The 19,619-nt window shown below is 43.9% G+C and overlaps 40 non-coding genes and 7 pseudogenes across 40 annotated transcripts; all 47 read right to left on the bottom strand.

Annotated features, from left to right (window-relative positions):
* Positions 1-171: 171 nt before the first annotated feature.
* LOC145150340 (5S ribosomal RNA) lies at positions 172-290 on the bottom strand. Its single transcript, XR_013731158.1, has one exon. It is a non-coding gene; the product is annotated as a 5S ribosomal RNA (ribosomal RNA).
* Positions 291-508: 218 nt separating this feature from the next.
* Positions 509-627, bottom strand: LOC145149488 (5S ribosomal RNA). The gene has a single exon (XR_013730354.1). It is a non-coding gene; the product is annotated as a 5S ribosomal RNA (ribosomal RNA).
* Positions 628-848: 221 nt separating this feature from the next.
* LOC145151070 (5S ribosomal RNA) lies at positions 849-967 on the bottom strand. The gene has a single exon (XR_013731866.1). It is a non-coding gene; the product is annotated as a 5S ribosomal RNA (ribosomal RNA).
* Positions 968-1,187: 220 nt separating this feature from the next.
* Positions 1,188-1,306, bottom strand: LOC145144984 (5S ribosomal RNA). The gene has a single exon (XR_013725979.1). It is a non-coding gene; the product is annotated as a 5S ribosomal RNA (ribosomal RNA).
* Positions 1,307-1,525: 219 nt separating this feature from the next.
* LOC145147377 (5S ribosomal RNA) lies at positions 1,526-1,644 on the bottom strand. Its single transcript, XR_013728283.1, has one exon. It is a non-coding gene; the product is annotated as a 5S ribosomal RNA (ribosomal RNA).
* Positions 1,645-1,866: 222 nt separating this feature from the next.
* LOC145150514 (5S ribosomal RNA) lies at positions 1,867-1,985 on the bottom strand. Its single transcript, XR_013731335.1, has one exon. It is a non-coding gene; the product is annotated as a 5S ribosomal RNA (ribosomal RNA).
* Positions 1,986-2,206: 221 nt separating this feature from the next.
* On the bottom strand, positions 2,207-2,325 carry LOC145148336 (5S ribosomal RNA). Its single transcript, XR_013729224.1, has one exon. It is a non-coding gene; the product is annotated as a 5S ribosomal RNA (ribosomal RNA).
* A 222-nt stretch (positions 2,326-2,547) lies between these two features.
* Positions 2,548-2,666, bottom strand: LOC145150889 (5S ribosomal RNA). The gene has a single exon (XR_013731697.1). It is a non-coding gene; the product is annotated as a 5S ribosomal RNA (ribosomal RNA).
* Positions 2,667-2,894: 228 nt separating this feature from the next.
* LOC145150098 (5S ribosomal RNA) lies at positions 2,895-3,013 on the bottom strand. Its single transcript, XR_013730926.1, has one exon. It is a non-coding gene; the product is annotated as a 5S ribosomal RNA (ribosomal RNA).
* Positions 3,014-3,231: 218 nt separating this feature from the next.
* Positions 3,232-3,350, bottom strand: LOC145150123 (5S ribosomal RNA). Its single transcript, XR_013730949.1, has one exon. It is a non-coding gene; the product is annotated as a 5S ribosomal RNA (ribosomal RNA).
* A 221-nt stretch (positions 3,351-3,571) lies between these two features.
* On the bottom strand, positions 3,572-3,689 carry LOC145151060 (5S ribosomal RNA). Its single transcript, XR_013731857.1, has one exon. It is a non-coding gene; the product is annotated as a 5S ribosomal RNA (ribosomal RNA).
* Positions 3,690-3,908: 219 nt separating this feature from the next.
* LOC145150625 (5S ribosomal RNA) lies at positions 3,909-4,026 on the bottom strand. Its single transcript, XR_013731436.1, has one exon. It is a non-coding gene; the product is annotated as a 5S ribosomal RNA (ribosomal RNA).
* Positions 4,027-4,246: 220 nt separating this feature from the next.
* Positions 4,247-4,365, bottom strand: LOC145148448 (5S ribosomal RNA). The gene has a single exon (XR_013729332.1). It is a non-coding gene; the product is annotated as a 5S ribosomal RNA (ribosomal RNA).
* A 220-nt stretch (positions 4,366-4,585) lies between these two features.
* LOC145149007 (5S ribosomal RNA) lies at positions 4,586-4,704 on the bottom strand. The gene has a single exon (XR_013729868.1). It is a non-coding gene; the product is annotated as a 5S ribosomal RNA (ribosomal RNA).
* A 220-nt stretch (positions 4,705-4,924) lies between these two features.
* Positions 4,925-5,043, bottom strand: LOC145151165 (5S ribosomal RNA). Its single transcript, XR_013731934.1, has one exon. It is a non-coding gene; the product is annotated as a 5S ribosomal RNA (ribosomal RNA).
* Positions 5,044-5,264: 221 nt separating this feature from the next.
* On the bottom strand, positions 5,265-5,383 carry LOC145150148 (5S ribosomal RNA). The gene has a single exon (XR_013730975.1). It is a non-coding gene; the product is annotated as a 5S ribosomal RNA (ribosomal RNA).
* Positions 5,384-5,609: 226 nt separating this feature from the next.
* Positions 5,610-5,728, bottom strand: LOC145151176 (5S ribosomal RNA). The gene has a single exon (XR_013731944.1). It is a non-coding gene; the product is annotated as a 5S ribosomal RNA (ribosomal RNA).
* A 220-nt stretch (positions 5,729-5,948) lies between these two features.
* Positions 5,949-6,067, bottom strand: LOC145149943 (5S ribosomal RNA). Its single transcript, XR_013730779.1, has one exon. It is a non-coding gene; the product is annotated as a 5S ribosomal RNA (ribosomal RNA).
* Positions 6,068-6,287: 220 nt separating this feature from the next.
* On the bottom strand, positions 6,288-6,406 carry LOC145150405 (5S ribosomal RNA). Its single transcript, XR_013731232.1, has one exon. It is a non-coding gene; the product is annotated as a 5S ribosomal RNA (ribosomal RNA).
* A 220-nt stretch (positions 6,407-6,626) lies between these two features.
* LOC145149305 (5S ribosomal RNA) lies at positions 6,627-6,745 on the bottom strand. The gene has a single exon (XR_013730154.1). It is a non-coding gene; the product is annotated as a 5S ribosomal RNA (ribosomal RNA).
* A 221-nt stretch (positions 6,746-6,966) lies between these two features.
* LOC145150680 (5S ribosomal RNA) lies at positions 6,967-7,085 on the bottom strand. Its single transcript, XR_013731488.1, has one exon. It is a non-coding gene; the product is annotated as a 5S ribosomal RNA (ribosomal RNA).
* Positions 7,086-7,305: 220 nt separating this feature from the next.
* LOC145150497 (5S ribosomal RNA) lies at positions 7,306-7,424 on the bottom strand. The gene has a single exon (XR_013731319.1). It is a non-coding gene; the product is annotated as a 5S ribosomal RNA (ribosomal RNA).
* A 220-nt stretch (positions 7,425-7,644) lies between these two features.
* LOC145151127 (5S ribosomal RNA) lies at positions 7,645-7,771 on the bottom strand (annotated as a pseudogene).
* Positions 7,772-7,991: 220 nt separating this feature from the next.
* On the bottom strand, positions 7,992-8,109 carry LOC145151398 (5S ribosomal RNA; annotated as a pseudogene).
* Positions 8,110-8,329: 220 nt separating this feature from the next.
* LOC145149129 (5S ribosomal RNA) lies at positions 8,330-8,448 on the bottom strand. Its single transcript, XR_013729987.1, has one exon. It is a non-coding gene; the product is annotated as a 5S ribosomal RNA (ribosomal RNA).
* Positions 8,449-8,668: 220 nt separating this feature from the next.
* LOC145148539 (5S ribosomal RNA) lies at positions 8,669-8,787 on the bottom strand. The gene has a single exon (XR_013729419.1). It is a non-coding gene; the product is annotated as a 5S ribosomal RNA (ribosomal RNA).
* A 220-nt stretch (positions 8,788-9,007) lies between these two features.
* LOC145151051 (5S ribosomal RNA) lies at positions 9,008-9,126 on the bottom strand. The gene has a single exon (XR_013731848.1). It is a non-coding gene; the product is annotated as a 5S ribosomal RNA (ribosomal RNA).
* A 220-nt stretch (positions 9,127-9,346) lies between these two features.
* Positions 9,347-9,473, bottom strand: LOC145151282 (5S ribosomal RNA; annotated as a pseudogene).
* Positions 9,474-9,687: 214 nt separating this feature from the next.
* LOC145151481 (5S ribosomal RNA) lies at positions 9,688-9,805 on the bottom strand (annotated as a pseudogene).
* A 220-nt stretch (positions 9,806-10,025) lies between these two features.
* LOC145148334 (5S ribosomal RNA) lies at positions 10,026-10,144 on the bottom strand. Its single transcript, XR_013729222.1, has one exon. It is a non-coding gene; the product is annotated as a 5S ribosomal RNA (ribosomal RNA).
* Positions 10,145-10,383: 239 nt separating this feature from the next.
* LOC145149594 (5S ribosomal RNA) lies at positions 10,384-10,502 on the bottom strand. Its single transcript, XR_013730450.1, has one exon. It is a non-coding gene; the product is annotated as a 5S ribosomal RNA (ribosomal RNA).
* A 227-nt stretch (positions 10,503-10,729) lies between these two features.
* Positions 10,730-10,848, bottom strand: LOC145151223 (5S ribosomal RNA). The gene has a single exon (XR_013731985.1). It is a non-coding gene; the product is annotated as a 5S ribosomal RNA (ribosomal RNA).
* Positions 10,849-11,068: 220 nt separating this feature from the next.
* On the bottom strand, positions 11,069-11,187 carry LOC145149672 (5S ribosomal RNA). The gene has a single exon (XR_013730523.1). It is a non-coding gene; the product is annotated as a 5S ribosomal RNA (ribosomal RNA).
* A 219-nt stretch (positions 11,188-11,406) lies between these two features.
* Positions 11,407-11,525, bottom strand: LOC145149184 (5S ribosomal RNA). The gene has a single exon (XR_013730039.1). It is a non-coding gene; the product is annotated as a 5S ribosomal RNA (ribosomal RNA).
* A 222-nt stretch (positions 11,526-11,747) lies between these two features.
* LOC145151182 (5S ribosomal RNA) lies at positions 11,748-11,866 on the bottom strand. Its single transcript, XR_013731950.1, has one exon. It is a non-coding gene; the product is annotated as a 5S ribosomal RNA (ribosomal RNA).
* Positions 11,867-15,394: 3,528 nt separating this feature from the next.
* Positions 15,395-15,512, bottom strand: LOC145151488 (5S ribosomal RNA; annotated as a pseudogene).
* A 220-nt stretch (positions 15,513-15,732) lies between these two features.
* On the bottom strand, positions 15,733-15,851 carry LOC145151266 (5S ribosomal RNA). Its single transcript, XR_013732024.1, has one exon. It is a non-coding gene; the product is annotated as a 5S ribosomal RNA (ribosomal RNA).
* A 494-nt stretch (positions 15,852-16,345) lies between these two features.
* Positions 16,346-16,464, bottom strand: LOC145148653 (5S ribosomal RNA). Its single transcript, XR_013729527.1, has one exon. It is a non-coding gene; the product is annotated as a 5S ribosomal RNA (ribosomal RNA).
* Positions 16,465-16,684: 220 nt separating this feature from the next.
* Positions 16,685-16,803, bottom strand: LOC145151170 (5S ribosomal RNA). Its single transcript, XR_013731938.1, has one exon. It is a non-coding gene; the product is annotated as a 5S ribosomal RNA (ribosomal RNA).
* A 219-nt stretch (positions 16,804-17,022) lies between these two features.
* LOC145148279 (5S ribosomal RNA) lies at positions 17,023-17,141 on the bottom strand. Its single transcript, XR_013729170.1, has one exon. It is a non-coding gene; the product is annotated as a 5S ribosomal RNA (ribosomal RNA).
* Positions 17,142-17,360: 219 nt separating this feature from the next.
* Positions 17,361-17,479, bottom strand: LOC145150731 (5S ribosomal RNA). Its single transcript, XR_013731538.1, has one exon. It is a non-coding gene; the product is annotated as a 5S ribosomal RNA (ribosomal RNA).
* Positions 17,480-17,699: 220 nt separating this feature from the next.
* Positions 17,700-17,818, bottom strand: LOC145150068 (5S ribosomal RNA). Its single transcript, XR_013730898.1, has one exon. It is a non-coding gene; the product is annotated as a 5S ribosomal RNA (ribosomal RNA).
* Positions 17,819-18,036: 218 nt separating this feature from the next.
* LOC145149554 (5S ribosomal RNA) lies at positions 18,037-18,155 on the bottom strand. Its single transcript, XR_013730410.1, has one exon. It is a non-coding gene; the product is annotated as a 5S ribosomal RNA (ribosomal RNA).
* Positions 18,156-18,374: 219 nt separating this feature from the next.
* LOC145150598 (5S ribosomal RNA) lies at positions 18,375-18,493 on the bottom strand. Its single transcript, XR_013731412.1, has one exon. It is a non-coding gene; the product is annotated as a 5S ribosomal RNA (ribosomal RNA).
* Positions 18,494-18,714: 221 nt separating this feature from the next.
* On the bottom strand, positions 18,715-18,841 carry LOC145151264 (5S ribosomal RNA; annotated as a pseudogene).
* A 222-nt stretch (positions 18,842-19,063) lies between these two features.
* On the bottom strand, positions 19,064-19,181 carry LOC145151468 (5S ribosomal RNA; annotated as a pseudogene).
* A 220-nt stretch (positions 19,182-19,401) lies between these two features.
* On the bottom strand, positions 19,402-19,520 carry LOC145151238 (5S ribosomal RNA). Its single transcript, XR_013732000.1, has one exon. It is a non-coding gene; the product is annotated as a 5S ribosomal RNA (ribosomal RNA).
* Positions 19,521-19,619: the final 99 nt, after the last annotated feature.

Raw genomic sequence — 19,619 nt, 5'->3', positions numbered from 1 at the left:
TTTTTCGTACGCGAGGCCTGAGGCGTGGGACCTAAGTGATCGATCGGCTTCGTTCCAAAAATACGAAAACCATCAAGCATGAACCGAAGACCACCCACGCATAGAAATAACAAAAATAAACAAAAAAAACCGTACGCAAAATCCAAAAAACACAATCGGGCATCGAAAAAGGGGGTGCAACACGAAGACTTCCCAGGGGGTCACCCATCCTAGTACTACTCTCACCCAAGCACACATAACTGCGAAGTTCTGATGGGATCCGGTGCGTTAGTGCTGGTATGATCGCACCCGAAATAATATCCATGCTTATTGTTTTATCCCTTACAAGAAGCAGAACCTCCTTTGTTTTTCGTACGCGAGGCGTGGGACCCACGTGATGGATCGACACCGTTCAAAAAATACGAAAACGATCAAGCATGAACCGGAGACGAACCATGCAAAGAAATAACAAAAATAAACAAAAAAACCGTACACAAAATCCAAAAAACGCAAACGGGCAGCGAAAAAGGGGGTGTAACACGAGGACTTCTCAGGGGGTCACCCATCCTAGTACTACTCTCGCCCAAGCACGCTTAACAACGGAGTTTTGATGGGATCCGGTGCATTAGTGCTGGTATGATCGCACCCAAAATACTATCCATGTTTATTGTTTTTATGCCTTACAAGAAGCATAACCTCCTTTGTTTTTCGTACGCGAGGTGTGGGACCCACATGATCGATCGGCTCCGTTCCAAAAATACGAAAACCATCAAGCAATAACCGGTGACCACCCACGCATAGAAATAACAAAAATAAACAAAAAAACCATACGCAAATTCCAAAAAAAACGCAAACGGTCATCGAAAAAGGGAGTGCAACACGAGGACTTCCTAGGGGGTCACCCATCTTACTACTATTCTCGCCCAAGCACGCTTATTTGCGAAGTTCTCATGGGATCCGGTGCATTAGTGCTGGTATGATCGCACCCGAAATACTATCCATGCTTATTGTTTTTATGCCTTACAAGAAGCAGAACCTCCTTTGTTTTACGTACGCGAGGTGTAGGACCCACTTGATCGATCGACTCCGTTCCAAAAATACGAAAACCATTAAGCAAGAACCGGAGACCACGCACGCATAGAAATTACACAAATAAACAAAAAAAACCGTACGCAAAATCCAAAAAACGCAAACAGGCAGCGAAAAGGGGGGTGCAACATGAAGACTTCCCAGGGGGTCACCCATCCTAGTACTACTCTCACCCAAGCACACTTAACTGCGGAGTTCTGATGGGATCCGGTGCATTAGTGCTGGTATGATCGCACCCGAAATACTATCCTTGCTTATTGTTTTTATGCCTTACAAGAAGCAGAACCTCCGTTGTTTTTCGTACGCGAGTCGTGGGACCCACGTGATGGATGGGCTCCGTTCAAAAAATACGAAAACCATCAAGCATTAACCGGAGACCAACCACGCATAGAAATAACAAAAATAAACAAAAAAACCGTACGGAAAATCCAAAAAACGCAAACGGGCAGCGAAAAAGGGGGTGCAACACGAGTACTTCTCAGGGGGTCACCCATCCTAGTACTATTCTCGCCCCAGCACGCTTAACAGCGGAGTTCTGATGGGATCCGGTGCATTAGTGCTGGTATGATCGCACCCGAATTACTATCCATGCTTATTGTTTTTATGCCTTACAAGAAGCAGAACCTCCTTTGTTTTTTGTACGTGAGGCGTGGGACCCACGTGATCGATCGGCTCCGTTCCAAAAATACGAAAACCATCAAGCATTAACCGGGGACCACCCACGCATAGAAATAACAAAAATAAACAAAAAAACCGTACGCAAAATCCAAAAAAAAACGCAAACGGGCAGCGAAAAAGGGGGGACAACACGAGGACTTCCTAGGGGGTTACCCATCTTAGTACTACTCTCGCCCAAGCACGCTTATCTACGAAGTTCTGATGGGATTCGGTGCATTAGTGCTGGTATGATCGCACCCGAAATACTATCCATTCTTATTGTTGTTATGCCTTACAAGAAGCAGAACCTCCTTTGTTTTACGTACGCGAGGCGTAGGACCCACGTGATCGATCGGCTCCGTTCCAAAAATACGAAAACCATCAAGCATGAACCGGAGACCACCCACGCATAGAAATAACAAAAACAAACAAAAAAAACCGTACGCATAATCTAAAAAAACGCAAACGGGCAGCGAAAAAGGGGGTGCAACACGAGGACTTCCCAAGGGGTCACCCATCCTAGTACTACTCTCCCCCAAGCACGCTTATCTGCGGAGTTCTGATGGGATCCGGTGCATTAGTGCTGGTATGATCGCACCCGAAATTCTATCCATGCTTATTGTTTTTATGCCTTACAAGAATCGGAACCTCCTTTGTTTTTCGTACGCGAGGCGTGGGACCCACGTGATCGATCGGCTCCGTTCCAAAATTACGAAAACCATCAAGCGTGAACCGGAGACCACCCACGCATAGAAATAACAAAAATAAATAAAAAAAAACCATACGCAAAATCCAAAAACACGCAAACGGGCAACGAAAAAAGGGGTGCAACACGAGGACTTCCCTGGCGGTCACCCATCCTAGTACTACTCTTGCCCAAGCACGCTTAACAGCGAAGTTCTGATGGAATCCGGTGGATTAGTGCTGGTATGATCGCACCTGAAATACTATCCATGCTTATTGTTTTTATGCCTTACAAAAAGCAGAACCTCCTTTGTTTTTCGTACGCAAGGCCTGAGGCGTGGGACCCAAGTGATCGATCGGCTTCGTTCCAAAAATACGAAAACCATCAAGCATGAACCGGAGACCACCCACGCATAGAAATAACAAAAAAAAAACAAAAAAAACCGTACGCAAAATCCAAAAAACGCAATCGGGCAGCGAAAAAGGGGGTGCAACACGATGACTTCCCAGGGGGTCACCCATCCTAGTACTACTCTCACCCAAGCACACTTAACTGCGAAGTTCTGATGGGATCCGGTGCATTAGTGCTGGTATAATCGCACCCAAAACAATATCCATGCTTATTGTTTTATCCCTTACAAGAAGCAGAACCTCCTTTGTTTTTCGTACGCGAGGCGTGTGACCCACGTGATGGATCGACACCGTTCAAAAAATACGAAAACGATCAAGCATGAACCGGAGACGAACCACGCATAGAAATAACAAAAATAAACAAAAAAACCGTACACAAAATCCAAAAAAACGCAAACGGGCAGCGAAAAAGGGGTGCAACACGAAGACTTCTCAGGGGGTCACCCATCCTAGTACTACTCTCGCCCAAGCACGCTTAACAACGGAGTTTTGATGGGATCTGGTGCATTAGTGCTGGTATGATCGCACCCAAAATACTATCCATGTTTATTGTTTTTATGCCTTACAAGAAGCAGAACCTCCTTTGTTTTTCGTACGCGAGGTGTGGGACCCACGTGATCGATCGGCTCCGTTCCAAAAATACGAAAACCATCAAGCATTAACCGGTGACCACCCACGCATAGAAATAACAAAAATAAACAAAAAAACCATACGCAAATTCCAAAAAAAACGCAAACGGGCATCGAAAAAGGGAGTGCAACACGAGGACTTCCTAGGGGTCACCCATCTTACTACTACTCTCGCCCAAGCACGCTTATCTACGAAGTTCTGATGGGATCCGGTGCATTAGTTCTGGTATGATCGCACCCGAAATACTATCGATGCTTATTGTTTTTATGCCTTACAAGAAGCAGAACCTCCTTTGTTTTACGTAGGCAAGGCGTAGGACCCAATTGATCGATCGACTCCGTTCCAAAAATATGAAAACCATCAAGCATGAACCGGAGACCACCCACGCATAGAAATAACAAAAATAACCAAAAAAACCGTATGCAAAATCCAAAAAACGCAAACAGGCAGCGAAAAAGGGGGTGCAACACGAAGACTTCCCAGGGGTCACCCATCCTAGTACTACTCTCACCCAAGCACACTTAACTGCGGAGTTCTGATGGGATCCGGTGCATTAGTGCTGATATGATCGCACCTGAAATACTATCCATGCTTATTGTTTTTATGTCTTACAAGAAGCAGAACCTCCGTTGTTTTTCGTACGCGAGTCGTGGGACCCACGTGATGGATGGGCTCCGTTCAAAAAATACGAAAACCATCAAGCATGAACCGGAGACCAACCACGCATAGAAATAAAAAAAATAAACAAAAAAACCGTACGCAAAATCCAAAAAAACGCAAACGGCCAGCGAAAAAGGGGGTGCAACACGAGTACTTCTCAGGGGGTCACCCATCCTAGTACTATTCTTGCCCAAGCACGCTTAACAGCGGAGTTCTGATGGGATCCGGTGCATTAGTGCTGGTATGATCGCACCCGAATTACTATCCATGCTTATTGTTTTTATGCCTTACAAGAAGCAGAACCTCCTTTGTTTTTCGTATGTGAGGCGTGGGACCCACGTGATCGATCGGTTCCGTTCCAAAGATACGAAAACCATCAAGCATTAACCGGGGACCACCCACGCATAGAAATAACAAAAATAAACAAAAAAACCGTAGGCAAAATCCAAAAAAATGCAAACGGGCAGCGAAAAAGGGGGGGCAACACGAGGACTTCCTAGGGGGTTACCCATCTTAGTACTACTCTCGCCCAAGCACGCTTATCTACGAAGTTCTGATGGGATTCGGTGAATTAGTGCTGGTATGATCGCACCCGAAATACTATCCATGCTTATTGTTGTTATGCCTTACAAGAAGCAAAACCTCCTTTGTTTTACGTACGAGAGGCGTAGGACCCACGTGATCGATCGGCTCCGTTCCAAAAATACGAAAACCATCAAGCATGAACCGGAGACCACCCACGCATAGAAATAACAAAAACAAACAAAAAAACCGTACGCAAAATTTAAAAAAACGCAAACGGGCAGCGAAAAAGGGGGTGCAACACGAGGACTTCCCAAGGGGTCACCCATCCTAGTACTACTCTCCCCCAAGCACGCTTATCTGCAGAGTTATGATGGGATCCGGTGCATTAGTGCTGGTATGATAGCACCCGAAATACTATCCATGCTTATTGTTTTTATGCCTTACAAGAATCAGAACCTCCTTTGTTTTTCGTACGCGAGGCGTGGGACCCACGTGATCGATCGGCTCCGTTCCAAAATTACGAAAACCATCAAGCGTGAACCGGAGACCACCCACGCATAGAAATAACAAAAATAAGTAAAAAAAACCATACGCAAAATCCAAAAAAACGCAAACGGGCAACGAAAAAAGGGGTACAACACGAGGACTTCCCAGGCGGTCACCCATCCTAGTACTACTCTCGCCCAAGCACGCTTAACAGCGAAGTTCTGATGGAATCCGGTGCATTAGTGCTGGTATGATCGCACCTGAAATACTATCCATGCTTATTGTTTTTATGCCTTACAAAAAGCAGAACCTCCTTTGTTTTTCGTACGCAAGGCTTGAGGCGTGGGACCCAAGTGATCGATCGGCTTCGTTCCAAAAATACGAAAACCATCAAGCATGAACCGGAGATCACCCACGCACAGAAATAACAAAAATAAACCAAAAAAACCGTACGCAAAATCCAAAAAACGCAAACGGGCAGCGAAAAAGGGGTGCAACAAGAAGACTTCACAGGGGGTCACCCATCCTTGTACTACTCTCACCCAAGCACACTTGACTGCGAAGTTCTGATGAGATCCGGTGCATTAGTGCAGGTATGATCGTACCCGAAATAATATCCATGCTTATTGTTTTTATGCCTTACAAGAATCAGAACCTCCTTTGTTTTTCGTACGCGAGGCGTAGGACCTACGTGATGGATCGCCTCCGCTCAAAAAATACGAAAACCATCAAGCATGAACCGGAGACCAACCACGCACAGAAATAACAAAAATAAACAAAAAAACTGTATGCAAAATCCAAAAAAACGCAAACGGGCAGCGAAAAAGGGGGTGCAACAAGAGGACTTCTAAGGGGGTCACCCATCCTAGTACTACTCTCGCCCAAGCACGCTTAACAGCGGAGTTCTGATGGGATCCGGTGCATTGGTGCTGGTATGATCGCACCCGAAATACTATCGATGCTTATTGTTTTTATGCCTTACAAGAAGCAGAACCTCCTTTGTTTTTCGTACGCGAGGCGTGGGACCCACGTGATCGACCGGCTCCGTTCCAAAAATACGAAAACCATCAAGCATTAACCGGGGACCACGCACGCATAGAAATAACAAAAATAAACAAAAAAACCGTACGCAAAATCCAAAAAAACGCAAATGGGCAGCGAAAAAGGGGGTGCAATACGAGGACTTCCTAGGGGGTCACCCATCTTACTACTACTCTCGCCCAAGCACGCTTATCCGCGAAGTTCTGATGGGATCCGGTGCATTAGTGCTGGTATGATCGCACCCGAAATACTATCCAAGCTTATTGTTTTTATGCCTTACAAGAAGCAGAACCTCCTTTGTTTTATGTACGCGAGGCGTAGGACCCACGTGATCGATCGGCTCCGTTCCAAAATTACAAAAACCATCAAGCGTGAACCGGAGACCACCCACGCATAGAAATAACAAAAATAAACAAAAAAAACCGTACGCAAAATCCAAAAAACGCAAACAGGCAGCGAAAAAGGGGGTGCAACACGAAGACTTCCCAGGGGGTCACCCATCCTAGTACTACTCTCACCCTAGCACACTTAACTGCGGAGTTCTGATGGGAACCGGTGCATTAGTGCTGGTATGATCGCACCCGAAATACTATCCATGTTTATTGTTTTTATGCCTTACAAGAAGGAGAACCTCCTTTGTTTTTCGTACGCGAGGCGTGGGACCCACGTGATGGATGGGCTCCGTTCAAAAAATACGAAAACCATCAAGCATGAACCGGAGACCAACCACGCATAGAAATAACAAAAATAAACAAAAAAAACCGTACGCAAAATCCAAAAAAACGCAAACTGGCAGCGAAAAAGGGGGTGGAACACGAGGACTTCCTAGGGAGTCACCCATCTTAGTACTACTCTCGCCCAAGCACGCTTATCTGCGGAGTTCTGATGGGATCTGGTGCATTAGTGCTGGTATGATCGCACCCGGAATACTATGCATGCTTATTGTTTTTATGCCTTACAAGAAGCAGAACCTCCTTTGTTTTTCGTACGCGAGGCGTGGGACCCACGTGATCGATCGACTCCGTTCCAAAAATCCGAAAACCATCAAGCATGAACCAGAGCCCACCCACGCATAGAAATAACAAAAATAAACAAAAAAACTGTATGCAAAATCCAAAAAAATGCAAACAGGCAGCGAAAAAGGGAGTGCAACACGAAGACTTCCCAGGGGGTCACCCATCCTAGTACTACTCTCACCCAAGCACACTTAACTGTGAAGTTCTGATGGGATCCGGTGCATTGGTGCTGGTATGATCACACCCGAAATACTATCCATGCTTATTGTTTTTATGTCTTACAAGAAGTAGAACCTGCTTTGTTTTCCGTACGCGAGGCGTTGGATCCACGTAATGGATCGGCTCCGTTCAAAAAATACGAAAACCATCAAGCATGAACCGGAGACCAACCACACATAGATATAACAAAAATAAACAAAAAAACCGAATGCAAAATCCAAAAAATCGCAAACGGGCAGCGAAAAAGGGGGTGCAACACGAGGACTTCTCAGGGGGTCACCCATCCTAGTACTACTCTCACCCAAGCACGCTTAACAACGGAGTTCTGATGTTCTGATGGGATCTGATGCATTAGTGCTGGTATGATCGCACCCGAAATACTATCCATGCTTATTGTTTTTATGCCTTACAAGAAGCAGAACCTCCTTTGTTTTTCGTACGCGAGGCGTGGGACCCACGTGATCGATCGGCTCCGTTCCAAAAATACGAAAACCATCAAGCATTAACCGGGGACCACCCACGCATAGAAATAACAAAAATAAACAAAAAAACCGTACACAAAATCCAAAAAAACGCATACGGGCAGTGAAAAAGGGAGTGCAACACGAGGACTTCCTAGGGAGTCACCCATCTTAGTACTACTCTCGCCAAGCACGCTTATCTGCGGACTTCTGATGGGATCTGGTGCATTAGTGCTGGTATGATCACACCTGAAATACTATCCATGCTTATTGTTTTTAAGCCTTACAAGAAGCAGAACCTCCTTTGTTTTTCGTACGCGAGGCGTGGGACCCACGTGATCGATCGGCTCCGTTCCAAAATTACAAAAACCATCAAGCGTGAACCGGAGACCACCCACGCATAGAAATAACAAAAACAAACAAAAAAACCGTACGCAAAATCTAAAAAAACGCAAACGGGCAGCGAAAAAGGGGGTGCAACAAGAGGACTTCCCAAGGGGTCACCCATCCTAGTACTACTCTCCCCCAAGCACGCTTATCTGCGGAGTTCTGCTGGGATCCGGTGCATTAGTGCTGGTATGATCGCACCCGAAATACTATCCATGCTAATTGTTTTTATGCCTTATAAGAATCAGAACCTCCTTTGTTTTTCGTACGCGAGGCGTGGGACCCACGTGATCGATCGGCTCCGTTCCAAAATTACAAAAACCATCAAGCGTGAACCGGAGACCACCCACGCATAGAAATAACAAAAATAAACAAAAAAAACCTTACACAAAATCCAAAAAACGCAAACAGGCAGCGAAAAAGGGGGCGCAACACGAAGACTTCCCAGGAGGTTACCCATCCTAGTACTACTCTCACCCAAGCACACTTAACTGCGGAGTTCTGATGGGATCCGGTGCATTAGTGCTGGTATGATCGCACCCGAAATACTATCCATGCTTATTGTTTTTATGCCTTACAAGAAGCAGAACCTCCTTTGTTTTTCGTACGCGAGGCGTGGGACCCACGTGATGGATAGGCTCCGTTCAAAAAATACGAAAAACATCAAGCATGAACCAGAGACCAACCACACATAGAAATAACAAAAATAAACAAAAAAAACCGTACGCAAAATCCAAAAAACGCAAACAGGCAGCGAAAAAGGGGGTGCAACACGAAGAATTCCCAGGGGGTCACCCATCCTAGTACTACTCTCACCCAAGCACACTTAACTGCGAAGTTATGATGAGATCCGGTGCATTAGTGCTGGTATAATCGCACCCGAAATACTATCCGTGCTTATTGATTTTATGCCTTACAAGAAGCAGAACCTGCTTTGTTTTTCGTACGCGAGGCATTGGACCCACGTGATGGATCGGCTCCGTTCAAAAAATACGAAAACCATCAAGCATGAACCAGAGACCAACCACGCATAGAAATAACAAAAATAAACAAAAAAACCGTACGCAAAATCCAAAAAAACGCAAACGGGCAGCGAAAAAGGAGGTGCAACACGAGGACTTCTCAGGGGGTCACCCATCCTAGTACTACTCTCGCCCAAGCACGCTTAACAGCGGAGTTCTGATGTTCTGATGGGATTTGATGCATTAGTGCTGGTATGATCGCACCCGAAATACTATCCATGCTTATTGTTTTTATGCCTTACAAGAAGCAGAACCTCCTTTGTTTTTCGTACGCGAGGCGTGGGACCCACGTGATCGACCGGCTCCGTTCCAAAAATACGAAAACCATCAAGCATTAACCGGGGACCACCCACGCATAGAAATAACAAACAAAAAAACCGTACACAAAATCCAAAAAAACGCATACGGGCAGTGAAAAAGGGAGTGCAACACGAGGAGTTCCTAGGGAGTCACCCATCTTAGTACTACTCTTGCCAAGCACGCTTATCTGCGAACTTCTTATGGGATCTGGTGCATTAGTGCTGGTATCATCGCACCTGAAATACTATCCATGCTTATTGTTTTTATGCCTTACAAGAAGCAGCACCTCCTTTGTTTTTCGTACGCGAGGCGTGGGACCCACGTGGTCGATCGGCTCCGTTCCAAAAATACGAAAACCATCAAGCATGAACCGGAGACCACCCACGCATAGAAATAACAAAAACAAATAAAAAAATCGTACGTAAAATCTAAAAAAATGCAAACGGGCAGCGAAAAAGGGGGTGCAACACGAGGACTTCCCAAGGGGTCACCCATCCTAGTACTACTCTCCCCCAAGCACGCTTATCTGCGGAGTTCTGATGGGATCCGGTGCATTAGTGCTGGTATGATCGCACCCGAAATACCATCCATGCTAATTGTTTTTATGCCTTACAAGAATCAGAACCTCCTTTGTTTTTCGTACGCGAGGTGTGGGACCCACGTGATCGATCGGCTCCGTTCCAAAATAACGAAAACCATCAAGCGTGAACCGGAGACCACCCACGCATAGAAATAAAAAAAATAAAGAAAAAAAACCGTACGCAAAATCCAAAAAAACGCAAACGGGCAAAAAAACGCAAACGGGCAACGAAAAAGGGGGTGCAACACGAGGACTTCCCAGGCGGTCACCCATCCTAGTACTACTCTCGCCCAAGCACACTTAACTGCGAAGTTTTGATGGAATCCGGTGCATTAGTGCTGATATGATCGCACCTGAAATACTATCCATGCTTATTGTTTTTATGCCTTACAAAAAACAGAACCTCCTTTGTTTTTCGTACGCAAGGCATGAGGCGTGGGACCCAAGTGATCGATCGGCTTCGTTCCAAAAATACGAAAACCATCAAGCATGAACCGGAGACCACCCACGCATAGAAATAACAAAAATAAACAAAAAAAACCGTACGCAAAATCCAAAAAACGCAAACGGGAAGCTAAAAAGGGGGTGCAACACGAAGACTTCCCAGGGGGTAACCCATCCTAGTACTACTCTGACCCAAGCACACTTAACTGCGAAGTTCTGATGGGATCCGGTGCATTAGTGCTGTTATGATCACACCCGAAATAATATCCATACTTATTGTTTTTATGCCTTACAAGAAGCAGAACCTCCTTTGTTTTTCGTACGCGAGGCGTAGGACCTACGTGATGGATCAGCTCCGTTCAAAAAATACGAAAACCATCAAGCATGAACCGGAGACCAACCACGTATAGAAATAACAAAAATAAACAAAAAAACCGTATGCAAAATCCAAAAAAACGCAAACGGGCCGCGAAAAAGGGGGTGCAACATGAGGACTTCTTAGGGGGTCACCCATCCTAGTACTACTCTCGCCCAAGCACGCTTAACAGCGGAGTTCAGATGGGATCCGGTGCATTGGTGCTGGTATGATCGCACCCGAAATACTATCCATGCTTATTGTGTTTATGACTTACAAGAAGCAGAACCTCCTTTGTTTTTCGTACGCGAGGCGTGGGACCCACGTGATCGATCAGCTCCGTTCCAAAAATACGAAAACCATCAAGCATTAACCGGGGACCACCCACGCATAGAATTACAAAAATAAACAAAAAAACCGTACGCAAAATCCAAAAAAACGCAAATGGGCAGCGAAAAAGGGGGCGCAACACGAGGACTTCCTAGGGGGTCACCCATCTTAGTACTACTCTCGCCCAAGCATGCTTAACAGCGGAGTTCTGATGGGATCCGGTGCATTAGTGCTGGTATGATCGCACCCGAATTACTATCCATGCTTATTGTTTTTATGCCTTACAAGAAGCAGAACCTCCTTTGTTTTTCGTACGCGAGGCATGGGACCCACGTGATCGATCGGCTCCGTTCCATAAATTCGAAAACCATCAAGCATTAACCGGGGACCACCCACGCATAGAAATAATAAAAATAAACAAAAAAACCATACGCAAAATCCAAAAAAAAACGCAAACGGGCAGCGAAAAGGGTGGGGCAACACGAGGACTTCCTAGGGGGTCACCCATCTTAGTACTACTCTCGCCCAAGAACGCTTATCTACGAAGTTCTGATGGGATTCGTTGCATTAGTGCTGGTATGATCGCACCCGAAATAATATCCATGCTTATTGTTGTTATGCCTTACAAGAAGCAGAACCTCCTTTGTTTTACGTACGCGAGGCGTAGGACGCACGTGATCGATCGGCTCCGTTCCAAAAATACGAAAACCATCAAGCATGAACCGGAGACCACCCACGCATAGAAATAACAAAAATAAACAAAAAAACCGTACGCAAAATCCAAAAAACGCAAACAGGCAGCGAAAAAGGGGGTGCAACACGAAGACTTCCCAGGGGTCACCCATCCTAGTATGTCACACCCCCAAACCAAGGATGGCGGAAACGTTCGGGGGTGGAGGACTTCATGTATAGTATCATAACAACAATTGTAATAGTAATTCAAGCAAACACAACCAACATATATATATATATATATATATATATATATATATATATATATATATATATATATATATAATTGAAAAAGTTACATCATTGTATGAATTACATGTTTACGAATCAATTACAATATGTTGACAAAATATGAAATAGTAGACGCCTTAGCATCCCATCCTCAAAAGCACTTGGTTACCTGTTTAATGATTTCCTGAGAATACAAGTTGTTTGGAAAAGTGTCAACACAAAGGTTGGTGAGTTCATAAGCTTTTGTTTGATATTATTAAAAGCCTTTCGTTTGTAAAAGTAGTATTTGTTTTAGAAAATCCAATATTTTCCTTAAAATGTATATGTAGTCTTAAATTCAAAGACCGAAATGTATAAGTAACTTTTCTTACTTATAATAAATAATGTAAGTTTAAATCGACATAAACTCGTTTAATTTTACTGAAGTTCCCGTAAATTCCAATATTTATTAATACTTTGTGTGAGTTTATTATAACCATGCTATGACCAAGGTTGCCTAAAACGACGTTCTTCGGGCGTCGGAAATGTTATGACATTTGTCACCCCAGACCTATCGGTCTAACTGTTGCATGCAGTTTAGGTGTGGGTTTGTCAAACCCAATATAGATCTATACACAACTATCACGCTCTCCCTCAAGGAGACTCTGGTTACAATACAGGACTTAATGGTAATTTGAAGTAAATGTCTCACAAAGTCATTAACGGAATTACGTGTTATGAAAACTTGGTACCGTATGGTCGTACCTTGCTTAATGAAAATATCCTTTGTATAAATGTACCCTTTTTAAATGTATGTGTTATGTAATGTATCATAAACTATACCTATTATAGTTTATCAACCAAGGGTAGTACGTAGTAATGTATGCAAACTATATTCAAAATAGTTTATTAAATGTTTGAATGTATCGGTTGTACTTTGATTATAATCACTTGTTATTCTTTATATTTTATATGTCCAAATCCATTTGTAAACTGATGTGTGTCTAAATATTAAGATAAAATGTCATATATTGCAATAACATATAATCACATAAAGATATACACCTTGCTCAACATGTTACAAGGTATAATGAAATTGACAGCAACTTTTCGTTGAATACAGTTTCAGTTACTGTTCTTAGAAAATTTATAGAAAAATCATCAAAGCTCTAAATCCAAATCCGCAAATTCTGAGAGTTTGGAATATGAGTCTAGTTTGTTCGTAAATTTTATCATGATTTTTAGTGATCTCTAACAGAGGTGAAAATGTTCATAATCACAGACTGGTCCGGGTTTGCCTCTGAAATGACAGGCAGTTTTGTAAAAATCACCATAAATTGTAGAAAAATCATATGGAGATGTGCAAGTAGCCATTTTAAAGCTAAGAGTTTGAACTACTTGCACCTGGAACAGTTTTGAAAACTAAAATATTTAAGTTGACCAAAACAGTCCGTGATCGAAGTTCATCTTTTCTGATGTAATCTGATAGAAAAAGTTTAATTGTGTTCTTGATGATTTTACTTGTATTCCCCCCTTAAAACTTAAGAAAAACATGTAAATGTAGGGGTATGAACTCACCCTATGTGGTTTCAATAGATGAAAGTGAGAGAGAGGAAGTGTTCAACCCAAGAACACTAAGAAGATGTCTTGATGATTCGAGAATCTAACATCGAATAAGATGGAATTTGTGTAAGATATCAATGATTTGAGTAGAATGGAGTGTAATAATTATATGAATGATAAAGATACTTACTAATTGAAGAAAGAAATCCCTGAAGAAAGCCTTGAAGTTCTTGAAGTTGAGAGAAAAGATGAGAGAATTTTGGAGAGTGTCCTTTGGTTGCTAAGTGTAGAATGAAAGAACTTTATGGAGAATGAGGAGAGAGGATCAATCCTCCAGCTCTTAGAACGTGGGAAGAGCTAGAGATTGGGTGTAAAGGTCTACTAAGGTGACAAGGAGTAGTGGAAAGAGTGGCTAATCATAGAGTGAGGTGGTGGTGGTTTGCTTTTGCCATAAATTAAGGAAAAACAAATATTCCCTCAATAATTAGTTCAACCACTAATTCTTTTAATATATTTTTATAAAAACCCTGGAGATTTATATATTTTGGGGCCTTAGTTTATAAAATAAAGTTTTGGGTGAAAATCCCACGTTAAAATAATGAAAAACGGAGTTAAAACGAAGTCGTAGTCGAAAAACCGGTAAAAAGGGGCCGTCTGCGAGACCTCTCGCATGGAGGCCGGATTCGGACCCTCGCATGCGAGGCTGCTGTCTGATGGCTTCGGATTCGGTCTCCTGAGAGGCTTCAGCTTCGGTCCTGATGAGAGGCTTCGGATCCGAGGCCTCGGATGAGAGGCTTCGGTCCTGAAGCTTCAGTTCCAGGTCCTTAAGGCTATTTTACCCGTTTTTACCCCGTTTCAAGCGATTTTTGACCCGGTTAAGGGTCGATATGACCCAAATGATTACAAAAAGTTAAAGTAACTTTTGAGAGAGATTTGGGAGAGATTTGAGAGAGATTTCAAATAGAAAGAGATAGAGTGAAAACGATTTAGAGAGGTTTCGTTTGTGATTAATTTGAGTGTCCGGCTTCACAACGCAAGGTTCGTAAACCCCGTTAAACCGTGTTTTAGTGTCGTACACAATCCCGATGATTGTACAATAGTGTTTTATCGCTTTGGTTCGTTGTTTAGCACTGTTAAGGCTAAGGAAAATCAAACACATGAACTTTCCAAATGATGATTTCTCATTAAAATAGCGAATTGTATAGTGATTACATAACGTAAACCCTAACATACAAGGGTTATTGGAGTTGACCGGTTTGACTTGTTGACTTTGTTTGACTTTGACTTGACCGAAATTTGACGGTTGTCACATAGTACTACTCTCACCCAAGCACACTTAACTGCGAAGTTCCGATGGGATCCGGTGCATTAGTGCTGGTATGATCGCACCCGAAATATTATCCATGCTTATTGTTTTTATGCCTTACAAGAAGCAGAACCTGCTTTGTTTTTCGTACGCGAGGCGTTGGACCCACGTGATGGATCGGCTCCGTCCAAAAAATACGAAAACCATCAAGTCTTAACCGGGGACCACCCACGCATAGAAATAACAAAAATAAACAAAAAAACCGTACGCAAAATCCAAAAAAAAACCCATACGGGCAGTGAAAAAGGGAGTGTAACACGAGGACTTCCTAGGGAGTCACCCATCTTAGTACTACTCTCGTGAAGCACGCTTATCTGCGGACTTCTGATGGGATCTGATGCATTAGTGCTGGTATGATCGCACCTGAAATACTATCCATGCTTATTGTTTTTATGCCTTACAAGAAGTAGAACCTGCTTTGTTTTTCGTACGCGAGGCGTGGGACCCACGTGATCGACCGGCTCCGTTCCAAAAATACGTAAACCATCAAGCATGAACCGAAGACCACCCACGCATAGAAATAACAACAACAAACAAAAAAACCGTACGCAAAATCTAAAAAAACGCAAACGGGCAGCGAAAAAGGGGGTGCAACACGAGGCATTCCCAAGGGATCACCCATCCTAGTACTACTCCACCCCAAGCACGCTTATCTGCGCAGTTCTGATGGGATCCGGTGCATTAGTGCTGGTATGATCGCACCCGAAATACTATCCATGCTTATTGTTTTTATGCCTTACAAGAATCAGAACCTCCTTTGTTTTTCGTACACGAGGCGTGGGACCCACATGATCGATCGACTCCGTTCCAAAATTACGAAAACCATCAAGCGTGAACCGGAGACCACCCACGCATAGAAATAACAAAAATAAATAAAAAACCGTACGTAAAATCCAAAAAAACGCAAACGGGCAACGAAAAAGGGGGTGCAACATGGAATCTGGTTCATTAGTGCTGGTAAGATCGCACCTGAAATACTATCCATGCTTATTGTTTTTATGCCTTACAAAAAGCAGAACCTCCTTTGTTTTTCGTACGCAAGGCCTGAGGCATGGGACCCAAGTGATCGATCGGCTTCGTTCCAAAAATACGAAAACCATCAAGCATGAACCGGAGACCACCCACGCATAGAAATAACAAAAAAAACAAAAAAAAAACCGTATGCAAAATCCAAAAAACGCAAACGGGTAGCGAAAAAGGGGTGCAACACGAAGACTTCCCAGGGGGTCACCCATCCTAGTACTACTCTCACCCAAGCACACTTAACTGCGAAGTTCTGATGGGATCCGGTGCATTAGTGCTGGTATGATCGCACCCGAAATAATATCCATGCGTATTGTTTTTATGCCTTACAAGAAGCAGAACCTCCTTTGTTTATCGTACGCGAGGCGTAGGACCTACGTGATGGATCGGCTCCGTTCAAAAAATACGAAAACCATCAAGCATGAACCGGAGACCAACCACGCCTAGAAATAACAAAAATAAACAAAAAAACCGTATGCAAAATCCAAAACAATGCAAATGGGCAGCGAAAAAGGGGGTGCAACATGAGGACTTCTCAGGGGGTCACCCATCCTAGTGTTACTCTCGCCCAAGCACGCTTAACAACAGAGTTCTGATGGGATCCGGTGCATTGGTGCTGGTATGATCGCACCCGAAATACTATCAATGCTTATTGTTTTTATGCCTTACAAGAAGCAGAACCTCCTTTGTTTTTCGTACGCGAGGCGTGGGACCCACGTGATCGATCGGCTCCCTTCCAAAAATACGAAAACCATCAAGCATTAAACGGGGACCACCCACGCATAGAAATAACAAAAATAAACAAAAAAACCGTACGCAAAATCCAAAAAAACGCAAAGGGCAGCGAAAAAGGGGGTGCAACACGAGGACTTCCTAGGGGGTCACCCATCTTAGTACTACTCTCGCCCAAGCACGCTTATCTGCGAAGTTCTGATGGGATCCGGTGCATTAGTGCTGGTATGATTGCACCCGAAATACTATCCATGCTTATTGCTTTTATGCCTTACAAGAAGCAGAACCTCCTTTGTTTTATGTACGCGAGGCGTAGCACCCACGTGATCGATCGGCTCCGTTCCAAAAATACGAAAACCATCAAGCATGAACCGGAGACCACCCACGCATAGAAATAACAAAAATAAACAAAAAAAACCGTAAGCAAAATCCAAAAAACGCAAACGGGAAGCGAAAAAGGGGTGCAACACGAAGACTTCCCAGGGGATCACCCATCCTAGTACTACTCTGACCCAAGCACACTTAACTGCGAAGTTCTGATGGGATCCGGTGCATTAGTGCTGGTATGATCGCACCCGAATTAATATCCATGCTTATTGTTTTTATGCCTTACAAGAAGCAGAACCTCCTTTGTTTTTCGTACGCGAGGCGTGGGACCCACGTGATCGATCGACTCCGTTCCAAAAATACGAAAACCATCAAGCATGAACCCGAGACCACCCACGCATAGAAATAACAAAAACAAACAAAAAAACCGTACGCAAAATCTAAAAAAACGCAAACGGGCAGCGAAAAAGGGGGTGCAACACGAGGACTTCCCAAGGGGTCACCCATCCTAGTACTACTCTCCCCCAAGCACGCTTATCTGCGGAGTTCTGATGGGATCCGGTGCATTAGTGTTGGTATGATCGCACCCGAAATACTATCCATGCTAATTGTTTTTATGCCTTACAAGAATCAGAACCTCCATTGTTTTTCGTAAGCGAGGCGTGGGACCCACGTGATCGATCGGCTCCGTTCCAAAATTACGAAAACCATCAAGCGTGAACCGGAGACCACCCACGCATAGAAATAACAAAAATAAACAAAAAAACCGTACGTAAAATCCAAAAAAGCAAACAGGCAGCGAAAAAGTGGGTGCAACAGGAAGAATTCCCATGGGGTCACCCATCCTAGTACTACTCTCACCCAAGCACACTTAACTGCGGAGTTCTGATGGGATCCGGTGCATTAGTGCAGGTATGATCGCACCCGAAATACTATCCATGCTTATTGTTTTTATGCCTTACAAGAAGCAGAACCTCCTTTGTTTTTCGTACGCGAGGCGTCGGACCCACGTGATGGATGGGCTCCGTTCAAAAAATACGAAAAACATCAAGCATGAACCAGAGACCACCCACGCATAGAAATAACAAAAATAAACAAAAAAAACCGTACGCAAAATCCAAAAAATGCAAACAGGCAGCGTAAAAGGGGTGCAACACGAAGAATTCCCAGGGGGTCACCCATCCTAGTACTACTCTCACCCAAGCACACTTAACTGCGAAGTTCTGATAGGATCCGGTGCATTAGTGCTGATATGATCGCACCCGAAATACTATCCATGCTTATTGTTTTTATGCCTTACAAGAAGCAGAAACCTGCTTTGTTTTTCGTATGCGAGGCGTTGGACCCACGTGATGGATCGGCTCCGTTCAAAAAATACGAAAACCATCAAGCATGAACCGGAGACCAACCACGCATAGAAATAACAAAAATAAACAAGAAAACCGTACGCAAAATCCAAAAAAACGCAAACGGGCAGCGAAAAAGGGGGTGCAACACGAGGACTTCTCAGGGGGTCACCCATCCTAGTACTACTCTCACCCAAGCACGCTTAACAGTGGAGTTCTGATGTTTTGATGGGATCTGATGCATTAGTGCCGGTATGATCGCACCCGAAATACTATCCATGCTTATTGTTTTTTATGCCTTACAAGAAGCAGAACCTCCTTTGTTTTTTGTACGCGAGGCGTGGGACCCACGTGATCGATCGGCTCCGTTCCAAAAATACGAAAACCATCAAGCATTAACCGGGGACCACCCACGCACAGAAATAACAAAAATAAACAAAAAAACAGTACACAAAATCCAAAAAAAACGCATACGGGCAGTGAAAAAGGGAGTGCAACACGAGGACTTCCTAGGGAGTCACCCATCTTAGTACTACTCTCGTGAAGCACGCTTATCTGCGGACTTCTGATGGGATCTGGTGCATTAGTGCTGGTATGATCGCACCTGAAATACTATCCATGCTTATTGTTTTTATGCCTTACAAGAAGTACAACCTCCTTTGTTTTTCGTACGCGAGGCGTGGGACCCACGTGATCGACCGGCTCCGTTCCAAAAATACGTAAACCATCAAGCATGAACCGGAGACCACCCACGCATAGAAATAACAAAAACAAACAAAAAAACCATACGCAAAATCTAAAAAAATGCAAACGGGCAGCGAAAAAGGGGGTGCAACACGAGGACTTCCCAAGGGGTCACCCATCCTAGTACTACTCTCCTCCAAGCAAGCTTATCTGCGAAGTTCTGATGGGATCCGGTGCATTAGTGTTGGTATGATCGCACCCGAAATACTATCCATGCTAATTGTTTTTATGCCTTACAAGAATCAGAACCTCCTTTGTTTTTCGTACGCGAGGCGTGGGACCCACGTGATCGATCGGCTC

This window comes from Lactuca virosa, chromosome 1 (genome assembly GCF_052849685.1).
Source record: "Lactuca virosa cultivar CGN04683 chromosome 1, Lactuca_virosa_CGN04683_v6, whole genome shotgun sequence".
Taxonomy (NCBI): domain Eukaryota; kingdom Viridiplantae; phylum Streptophyta; class Magnoliopsida; order Asterales; family Asteraceae; genus Lactuca; species Lactuca virosa.
Note: the sequence above shows the minus strand (reverse complement) of the source record. Positions and strands in the feature narration are given on the sequence as shown.